This window comes from Triticum urartu, chromosome 6A (assembly GCF_056163025.1).
Source record: "Triticum urartu cultivar PI428250 chromosome 6A, HENAU_Tu73, whole genome shotgun sequence".
In the NCBI taxonomy this organism is placed as follows: Eukaryota; Viridiplantae; Streptophyta; class Magnoliopsida; order Poales; family Poaceae; genus Triticum; species Triticum urartu.
Window position 1 is genome coordinate 254,610,142 of NC_141878.1, and position 10,829 is coordinate 254,620,970.

Below are 10,829 nucleotides of genomic sequence, written 5' to 3' on the forward strand. Positions count from 1 at the left end.
TGACCTGGCTGGACTTCGTCCGGCGGCGCGAGGAGGGGGAAGACTAGGGTTAGGGGGGAGAAGACCCGAAAATTTTGGGAGGGGATCTATATATAGGCATAGAGGGAGCTAGGAGAGTCCAAATGAGGTGCGGTTTGCGGCCACGCGATCGTGATCGAACGATCTATATGATGAAGAGAGTTTTGGTGGGTTTTGGGACAAATTGGAAGGGTGTTGGGCTGCAACACACACGAGGCCTTCTCGGTCCCTCGGTTAACCGTTGGAGTATCAAACGAAGTCCAAATGGCACGAAACTTGACAGGCGGTCTACCGGTAGTAAACCAAGGCCGCTTGGCAAGTCTCAGTCCAATCCGGAAATGTTTAACCCCCACACACGAAAAGAGGTAGAAAGGACCACCGGAGGAGATAGGAGCGCCGGAATGCAAAACGGACAACGGGGAAAATGCTCGGATGCATGAGACGAACACGTATGCAAATGCAATGCACATGATGACATGATATGAGATGCATGACAAAGGCAACAACACACGGAGACAAAAATCCGAACCCGAGGAAATAAAATAACTTAGCGCCGGAAACGGCAAGAGTTGGGATACATATAAGGTAAATTACATCCGGGGTGTTACAAGAGTGGTACGGTAATCCTGTTCTGGAGGTCCTGTTACTTGACAATGATGAACCTACGAACTATGAGGAAGCGATGATGAGCCCAGATTCCGTGAAATGGCTTGAGGCCATGAAATCTGAGATGGGATCCATGTATGAGAACAAAGTGTGGACTTTGGTTGACTTGCCCGATGATTGGCAAGCCATAGAGAATAAATGGATCTTCAAGAAGAAGACTAACGTTGACGGTAATATTACTGTCCAGAAAGCTCGACTTATTACGAAAGGTTTTCGACAAGTTCAAGGAGTTGACTATGATGAGACCTTCTCACCCATAGCGATGCTTAAATCTGTCCGAATCATGTTAGCAATTGCCGCATTTTATGATTATAAAATTTGGCAAATGGATGTCAAAACTGCATTCCTTAATGGATATCTTAAAGAAGAATTGTATATGATGCAACCAGAAGGTTTTTTCGATCCAAAAGGTGCTAACAAAGTGTGCAAGCTCCAGCGATCCATTTATGGACTGGTGCAAGCCTCTCGGAGATGGAATATACGCTTTGATAGTGTGATCAAAGCATATGGTTTTATACAGACTTTTGGAGAAGCCTGTATTTACAAGAAAGTGAGTGGGAGCTCTGTATCATTTTTGATATTATATGTGGATGACATATTGTTGATCGAAAATGATACTGAATTTTTGAATAGCATAAAAGGATGCTTGAATAAGAATTTTTTAATGAAAGACCTTGGTGAAGCTACTTATATATTGGGCATCAAGATCTATAGAGATAGATCAAGACGCTTAATTAGACTTTCGCAAAGCACATACCTTGAAGAAGTTCAAAATGGATCAGTAAAAAAGGGTTCTTGCCTGTGTTACAAGGTGTGAAGTTGAGTCAGACTCAATGCCCGACCACTGCAGAAGATAGAGAGAAAATGAAAGTCATTCCCTATGCCTCAGCCATAGGTACTATCATGTATGCAATGCTGTGTACCAGACCTGATGTGTGGCTTGCTATTAGTTTAGCAGGGAGGTACCAAAGTAATCCAGGAGTGGATCATTGGACAGCGGTCAAGAACACCCTGAAATACCTGAAAAGGACTAAGGATATGTTTCCCATTTATGGAGGTGACAAAGAGCTCATCGTAAACAGTTACGTCGATGCAAGCTTTGACACTGATCCGAATGACTCTAAGTCACAAACCGGATACTTATTTTTATTGAATGGTGGAGTTGTCAATTGGTGCAGTTCTAAGCAGAGCATCGTGGCGGGATCTACGTGTGAAGAGGAATACATAGCTGCTTCGGAAGCAGCAAATGAAGGAGTCTGGATGAAGGAGTTCATAGCCGATCTAGGTGTAATACCTAGTGCATCGGGTCCAATGAAAATCTTTTGTGACAATACTGGTGCAATTGCCTTGGCAAAGGAATCCAGATTTCACAAGAGAACCAAGCACATCAAGAGATGCTTCAATTCCATCCGCGATCAAGTCAAGGAGGGAGATATAGAGATTTGCAAGATACATATGGATATGAATGTTGCAGACCCGTTGACTAAGCCTCTCTCATGAGCAAAACATGATCAGCACCAAGACTCCATGGGTGTTAGAATCATTACTATGTAATCTAGATTAATGACTCTAGTGCAAGTGGGAGACTGAAGAAAATATGCCCTAGAAGCAATAATAAAGTTGTTATTTATATTTCCTTATATCATGATAAATGTTTATTATTCATGCTAGAATTGTATTAACCAGAAACTTAGTACATGTGTGAACACATAGACAAACAGAGTGTCCCTAGTTTGCCTCTACTTGACTAGCTTGTTAATCAAAGATGGTTAAGTTTCCTAGCCATGGACATGTGTCGTCATTTGATAAACGGGATCACATCATTAGATAATGATGTGATGGACAAGGCCCATCCATTAGCTTAGCACTATGATCGTTTAGTTTATTGCTATTTCTTTCTTCATGACTTATACATGTTCCTATGACTATGAGATTATGCAACTCCTGAATACCGGAGGAACACCTTGTGTGCTATCAAACGTCACAACGTAACTGGGTGATTATAAAGATGCTCTACAGGTGTCTCCGATGGTGTTTATTGAGTTGGCATAGATCAAGATTAGGATTTTGTCACTCCATGTTTCGGAGAGGTATCTCTGGGCCCTCTCGGTAATGCTCATCACTATAAGCCTTGCAAGCAAAGTGACTAATGAAGGAAATATGCCCTAGAGGCAATACTAAAGTTATTATTTATTTCCTTATACCATGATAAATGTTTATTATTCATGCTAGAATTATATTAACCGGAAACTTAGTACATCTCTGAATACATAGACAACAAGAGTGTCAGTAGTGTGCCTCTAGTTGACTAGCTCGTTGAATCAATAATGGTTATGTTTCCTAACCATAGACATGAGTTGTCATTTGATTAACGGGATCACATCATTAGAGAATGATGTTATTGACTTGACCCATTGCGTTAGCTTAGCATGATGATCATTTAGTTTGTTGCTACTGCTTTCTTCATGACTTATACATGTTCCTCTGACTATGACATTATGCAACTCCCGAATACCGGAGGAACACTTTGTGTGCTACCAAACGTCACAATGTAACTGGGTGATTATAAAGGTGCTCTACAGGTGTCTTCGATGGTACTTGTTGAGTTGGCATAGGTCGAGATTAGGATTTGTCACTCCGATTGTCGGAGAGGTATCTCTAGGCCCTCTCAGTAATGCACGTCACTATATGCCTTGCAAGCAATGCAACTAATGAGTTAGTTGCGAGATGATGCATTACAGAATGAGTAAAGAGACTTGCCGGTAACGAGATTGAACTAGGTATTGAGATACGGACAATCAAATCTCGGGCAAGTAACATACCGATGACAAAGGGAACAATGTATGTTGTTATGCGGTTTGACCGATAAAGATCTTTGTAGAATATGTAGGAGCCAATATGAATATCCAGGTTCCGCTGTTGGTTATTGAACAGAGACGTGTCTCGGTCATGTCTACATAGTTCTCGAACCCGTAGGGTCCGCACGCTTAACGTTCGGTGACGATCGGTATTATGAGTTTATGTGATTTGATGTACCGAAGGTAGTTCGGAGTCCCGGGTGAGATCGGGGACATGACGAGGAGTCTCGAAATGGTCGAGACATAAAGATCGATATATTGGACGACTATATTCGGACATCGGAAAGGTTCCGAGTGATTCGGGTATCTGTTGGAGTACCGGGGAATTACGGGAATACGGGGAAGAAGTATTGGGCCTCATAGGCCAAGTGGTGGAAGATAGGAGGCAGGGCGCGCGACCCCCCTAGCCCAAACCGAATTGGACTAGGGGTCTGGCCCCTTTCGTCCTTTCCTTCCTCTCCTTCCTTCTCCCTCTCCTCCTTCCTTTCCTCCTCCTAGTAGGAGTAGGAAAGGGGAGTCCTACTCCTACTAGGAGGAGGACTCCTCCTGGCGCGCCATAGGAGGGCTGGCCGGCCTCCCCCCTTTCTCCTTTATATACGAGGGCAGGGGCACCCTAGAACACACAAGTTGATCGTTGATCCCTTAGCCGTGTGCGGTGCCCCCCTCCACCATAATCCACCTCAATCATATCATAGTGGTGCTTAGGCGAAGCCCTGCGTCGGTAGCAACATCATCACCGTCAACATGTCGTCGTGCTGACGGAACTCTCTCGTGAAGCTTTGCTGGATCAGAGTTCGTGGGACGTCATCGAGCTGAACGTGTGCTGAACTCGGAGGTGCCGTGCATTCGGTACTTGGATCGGTTGGATCGTGAAGACGTTCGACTACATCAACCGCGTTCTCATAACGCTTCCGCTTACGGTCTACGAGGGTACGTGGACGATACTCTTCCCTCTCCTTGCTATGCATCACCATGATCTTGCGTGTGCGTAGGAATTTTTTTGAAATTACTGCGTTCCCCAATAGTGGCATCCGAGCCAGGTTTATGCGTAAATGTTATATGCACGAGTAGAACACAAGTGAGTTGTGGGCAATACAAGTCATACTGCTTACCAGCATGTCATACTTTGGTTCGGCGGTATTGTTGTATGAAGCGGCCCGGACCGACATTACGCGTACGCTTACACGAGACTGGTTCTACCGACGTGCTTTGCACACAGGTGGCTGGCGGGTGTCAGTTTCTCCAACTTTAGTTGAACCGAGTGTGGCTACGCCCGGTCCTTGAGAAGGTTAAAACATCACTAACTTGACAAACTATCGTTGTGGTTTTGATGTGTAGGTAAGAATGGTTCTTGCTTAGCCCGTAGCAGCCACGTAAAACTTGCAACAACAAAGTAGAGGACGTCTAACTTGTTTTTGCAGGGCTTGTTCTGATGTGATATGGTCAATACATGATGAGATATAAGTTCTTGTATGAGATGATCATGTTTTGTTGAAGTTATCGGCAACTGGCAGAAGCCTTATGGTTGTCTCTTTATTGCATAAGATGCAAGCGCTAAATAATTGCTTTACTTTATCGCTATGCGATAGCAATAGTTTCAAGAGCAATAGTTGGCGAGACGACCATGTGATGACACGTTGATAGAGATCAAGATGATGGAGATCATGGTGTCATGCCGGTGATGATAGAGATCATGACGATACTTTGGAGATGGAGATCAAAGGCGCAAGATGATCATGGCCATATCATGTCACATATTTTGATTGCATGTGATGTTTATCCTTTATGCATCTTATTTTGCTTAGTTCGGCGGTAGCATTATAAGATGATCTGTCACTAAATTTCAAGGTAAAAGTGTTCTCCCTGAGTATGCACCGTTGCCAAAGTTCTTCGTGCTGAGACACCACATGATGATCGGGTGTGATAAGCTCTACGTTCACATACAACGGGTGCAAGCCAATTTTGCACATGCGGAATACTCGGGTTAAACTTGACGAGCCTAGCATATGCAGATATGGCCTCGAAACACTGGAGACTGAAAGGTCGAGCGTGAATCATATAGTAGATATGATCAACATAGTGATGTTCACCATTGAAAACTACTCCATCTCACGTGATGATCGGACATGGTTTAGTTGATTTGTATCACGTGATCATTTAGATGACAAGAGGGATGTCTATCTAAGTGGGAGTTCTTAAGTAATATGATTAACTGAACTTTAATTTATCATGAACTTAGTCCTAATAGTATTTGCATATCTATGTTGTAGATCAATTGCTCGCGTGTAGCTTCCCTGTTTTACTTATGATATGTTCCTAGAGAAAACTATATTGAAAGATGATAGTAGCAATGATGCGGATTGGATCCGTGATCTGAGGATTATCCTCCTTGCTGCAAAAAAGAATTATGTCCTTGATGCACCGCTAGGTGACAGACCTATTGCAGGAGCAGATGCAGATGTTATGAACGTTTAGCAAAGCTCGGTATGATGACTACTTGATAGTTTAGTGCACCATGCTTTATGGCTTAGAACCAGGACTTCAAAAAATATTTTGAACTCCACGGAACATATAAGATGTTCTAAGAGTTGAAATGGGTATTTCATACTCATGCCCGTGTCGAGAGGTATAAGACCTCTGACAAGCACTTTGCCTACAAGATGGAGGAGAATAGCTCAGCTAGTGAGCATGTTCTCAGAATGTCTGAGTACTACAATCACTTGAATCAAGTGGGAGTTAATCTTCCAGATAAGATAGTGATTGACAAAGTTCTCTAGTCACTATCACCAAGTTACTAGAACTTCGTGATGAACTATAATATGCAAGGGATAACGGAAATGATTCCCAAGCTCTTCATGATGCTGAAATCGACGAAGGTAGAAATCAAGAAAAGCATCAAGTATTGATGGTTGACAAGACCACTAGTTTCAAGAAAAGGGCAAAGGGAAGAAGCGGAACTTTAGGAAGAATGGCAAGCAAGTTGCTGCTCAAGTGAAGAAGCCCAAGTCTAGACCTAAGCGTGAGACTAAGTGCTTCTACTGCAAAGGGACTGGTCACTGGAAACAAAACTGCCCCAAGTATTTGGCGGATAAGAAGGATGGCAAAGTAAACAAAGGTATATTTGATATACATGTTATTGATGTGTACTTTACTAGTGTTTATAGCAACCCCTTAGTATTTGATACTAGTTCAGTTGCTAAGATTAGTAACTCGAAACGGGAGTTGCATAATGAACAGAGACTAGTTAAGGGTGAAGTGACGATGTGTGTTGGAAGTGGTTCCAAAATTGATATGATCATCATCGCACACTCCCTATACTTTCGGGATGAGTGTTGAACCTAAAATAAATGTTATTTGGTGTTTGCGTTAAACATGAATATGATTGGATCATGTTTATTGCAATACGGTTATTCATTTAAGTCAATGAATAATTGTTGTTCTATTTACATGAATAAAACCTTCTATGGTCATACACTCAATATAAACGGTTTATTGAATCTCGATCGTAGTGATACACATATTCATAGTATTGAAGCCAAAAGATGCAATGTTAATAATGATAGTGCAACTTATTTGTGGCACTGCCATTTAGGTCATATTGGTGTAAAGCGCATGAAGAAACTCCATGCTAATGGGTTTTTGGAATCACTTGATTATGAATCACTTGATGCTTGCGAACCATGCCTCATGGGCAAGATGACTAAGACTCCATTCTCCGGAACAATGGAGCGAGCAACTGACTTATTAGAAATAATACATACTGATGTATGCGGTCCGATGAGTGTTGAGGCTCGCGGCGGGTATCGTTATTGTCTGACCCTCACAGATGATTTGAGCAGATATGGGTATATCTGCTTGATGAAACATAAGTCTGAAGCATTTGAAAAGTTCAAAGAATTTCAGAGTGAAGTGGAAAATCATCGTAACAAGAAAATAAAGTTTCTGCAATCTGATCGTGGAGGAGAATATTTGAGTTACGAGTTTGGTCTTCATTTGAAACAATGCGGAATAGTTTCGCAACTCACGCTACCTGGAACACCACATCGTAATGGTGTGTCTGAACGTCATAACCGTACTTTATTAGATATGATGCGATATATGATGTCTCTTACCGATTTATCACTATCATGTTGGGGTTATGCATTAGAGACAACTGCATTCACGTTAAATAGGGCACCATCTAAATCCGTTGAGACAACACCATATGAACTGTGCTTTGGCTAGAAACCTAAGCTGTCGTTTCTTAAAGTTTGGGGCTGCGATGCTTATGTGAAAAAGTTTCAACTTGATAAGCTCGAACCCAAATCGGAGAAATGTGTCTTCATAGAATACCCAAAGGAAACTGTTGGGTACACCTTCTATCACAGATCCAAAGGCAAGATCTTTGTTGCTAAAAGTGGATCCTTTCTAGAGAAGGAGTTTCTCTCGAAAGAAGTGAGTGGGAGGAATGTAGAACTTGATGAGGTAATTGTACCTTCTCCCGAATTGGAAAGTAGTTCATCACAGAAATCAGTTCTAGTGATCTCTACACCAATTAGTGAGGAAGCTAATGATGATGATCATGAAACTTCAGATCAAGTTACTACCGAACCTCGTAGGACAACCAGAGTATGGTCCGCACCAGAGCGGTACGGTAATCCTTTCTGGAAGTCATGTTACTAGACCATGACGAACCTACGAACTATGAGGAAGCGATGATGAGCCCAGATTCTGCGAAATGGCTTGAGGCCATGAAATCTGAGATGGGATCCATGTATGAGAACAAAGTATGGACTTTGATTGACTTGCTCGATGATCGGTGAGTCATTAAGAATAAATGGATCTTCAAGAGGAAGACGGACGCTGATAGTAGTGTTACTATCTACAAAGCTCTAATTGTCGCAAAATGTTTTCGACAAGTTCAAGGTGTTGACTACGATGAGATCTTCTCACTCGTATCAATGCTTAAAAGTCTGTCTGAATCATGTTAGCAGTTGCCGCATTTTATGAAATCTGGCAAATGGATGTCAAAACTGTATTCCTTAATGGATTTCTTAAAGAAGAGTTGTACATGATGCAACCAGGAGGTTTTGTCGATCCTAAAGGTGCTAACAAAGTGAGCAAGCTCCAGCGATCCATCTATGGACTGGTGCAAGCATCTCGGAGTTGGAATATATGCTTTAATAAAGTGATCAAAGCATATGGTTTTATACAGACTTGCGGTGAAGCCTATATTTACAAGAAAGTGAGTGGGAGCACTACAGCATTTCTGATAAGTATATGCGAATGACATCTTGTTGATCAGAAATAATGTAGAATTTTCTGGAAAGCATAAAGGAGTGTTTGAAAAGAGTTTTTCAAAGAAAGACCTCGATGAAGTTGCTTACACATTGAGCATCAAGATCTATAGAGATAGATCAAGACGCTTGATAAGTTTTTTCAATGAGTACATACCTTGACAAGATTTTGAAGTAGTTCAAAATGGAACAGTCAAAGAAGGAGTTCTTGCCTGTGTTGCAAGGTGTGAAGTTGAGTAAAGACTCAAAACCCAACCACAACAGAAAATAGAAAGAGAATGAAAAGTCATTCCCTATTCCTCAGTCATAGGTTCTATAAAGTATGCTATGCTGTTTACCAGTCCTATTGTATACCTTAGCATGATTCTGGCAAGGGATTACAATAGTGATCTAGGAGTAGATCACTGGACAGCGGTCAAAATGATCCTTAGAGGACTAAGGAAATATTTCTCGGTTATGGAGGTGATAAAAGAGTTCGTCGTAAAGAGTTACGTCGATGCAAGTTTTTTTACATCAACCTAGATGACTCTAAGTCTCAATCTAGATACATATTGAAAGTGGGAGCAATTAGCTAGAGTAGCTCCGTGTGGAGCATTGTAGACATAGAAATTTGTGAAATACATACGGATCTGAATGTTGCAAACCCGTAAACTAAACTTCTCTCACAAGCAAAACATTATCACTCTTTGGGTGTTAATCACATAGCGATGTGAACTAGATTATTGACTCTAGTAAACCCTTTGGGTATTAGTCACATGGAGATGTGAACTAATCACATAAAGATGTGAACTTGATTATTGACTCTAGTGCAAGTGGGAGACTGAAGGAAATATGCCCTAGAGGCAATAATAAAGTTATTATTTATTTCCTTATATCATGATAAATGTTTATTATTCATGCTAGAATTGTATTAACCGGAAACTTAGTACATGTCTGAATACATAGACAAACACAGTGTCACTAATATGCCTCACTTGACTAGCTCGTTGAATCAATGATGGTTATGTTTCCTAACCATAGACATGAGTTGTCATTTGATTAACGGGATCACATCATTAGAGAATGATGTGATTGCCTTGACCCATTCCGTTAGCTTAGCACGATGATCGTTTAGTTTGTTGCTACTGCTTTCTTCATGACTTATACATGTTCCTCTGACTATGAGATTATGCAACTCCCAAATACCGGAGGAACACTTTCTGTGCTCTACAGGTGTCTCCGATGGTACTTGTTGAGTTGGCATAGATCGAGATTAGGATTTGTCACTCCGATTGTCGAAGAGGTATCTCTGGGCCCTCTCAGTAATGCACATCACTATAAGCCTTGCAAACAATGCAACTAATGAGTTAGTTGCGAGATGATGCATTACGGAAAGAGGAAAGAGACTTCCCGGTAACGAGATTAAACTAGGTATTGAGATACCGACGATCGAATCTCGGGCAAGTAACATACCGATGACAAAAGGAACAACATTTGTTGTTATGCAGTTTGACCAATAAAGATCTTCGTAGAATCTGTAGGAGCCAATATGAACATCCAGGTTCCGCTATTGGTTATTGACCGGAGACGTGTCTCGATCATGTCTACATAGTTCTCGAACCCGTAGGGTCCGCACGCTTAACGTTCGGTGACGATCGATATTATGAGTTTATGTGATTTGATGTATCGAAGGTAGTTCGGATTCCCGGATGACATCGGGGACATGACGAGGAGTCTTGAAATGGTCGAGACGTAAAGATCGATATATTGGACGACTATATTCGGACATCGGAAAGGTTCCAAGTGATTCGGGTATTTGTCGGAGTACCAGGGAGTTACGGGAATACGGGAAAGAAGTATTGGGCCTCATAGGCCAAGTGGTGGAAGAGAGGAGGCAGGGCGCATGCCCCCCTAGCCCAAACCGAATTGGACTATGGGGCCGGCCCCTTTTCTCCTTTCCTTCCTCTCCTTCCTTCTCCCTCTCCTCCTTCCTTTCCTCCTCCTAGTAGGAGTAGGAAAGGGGAGTCCTACT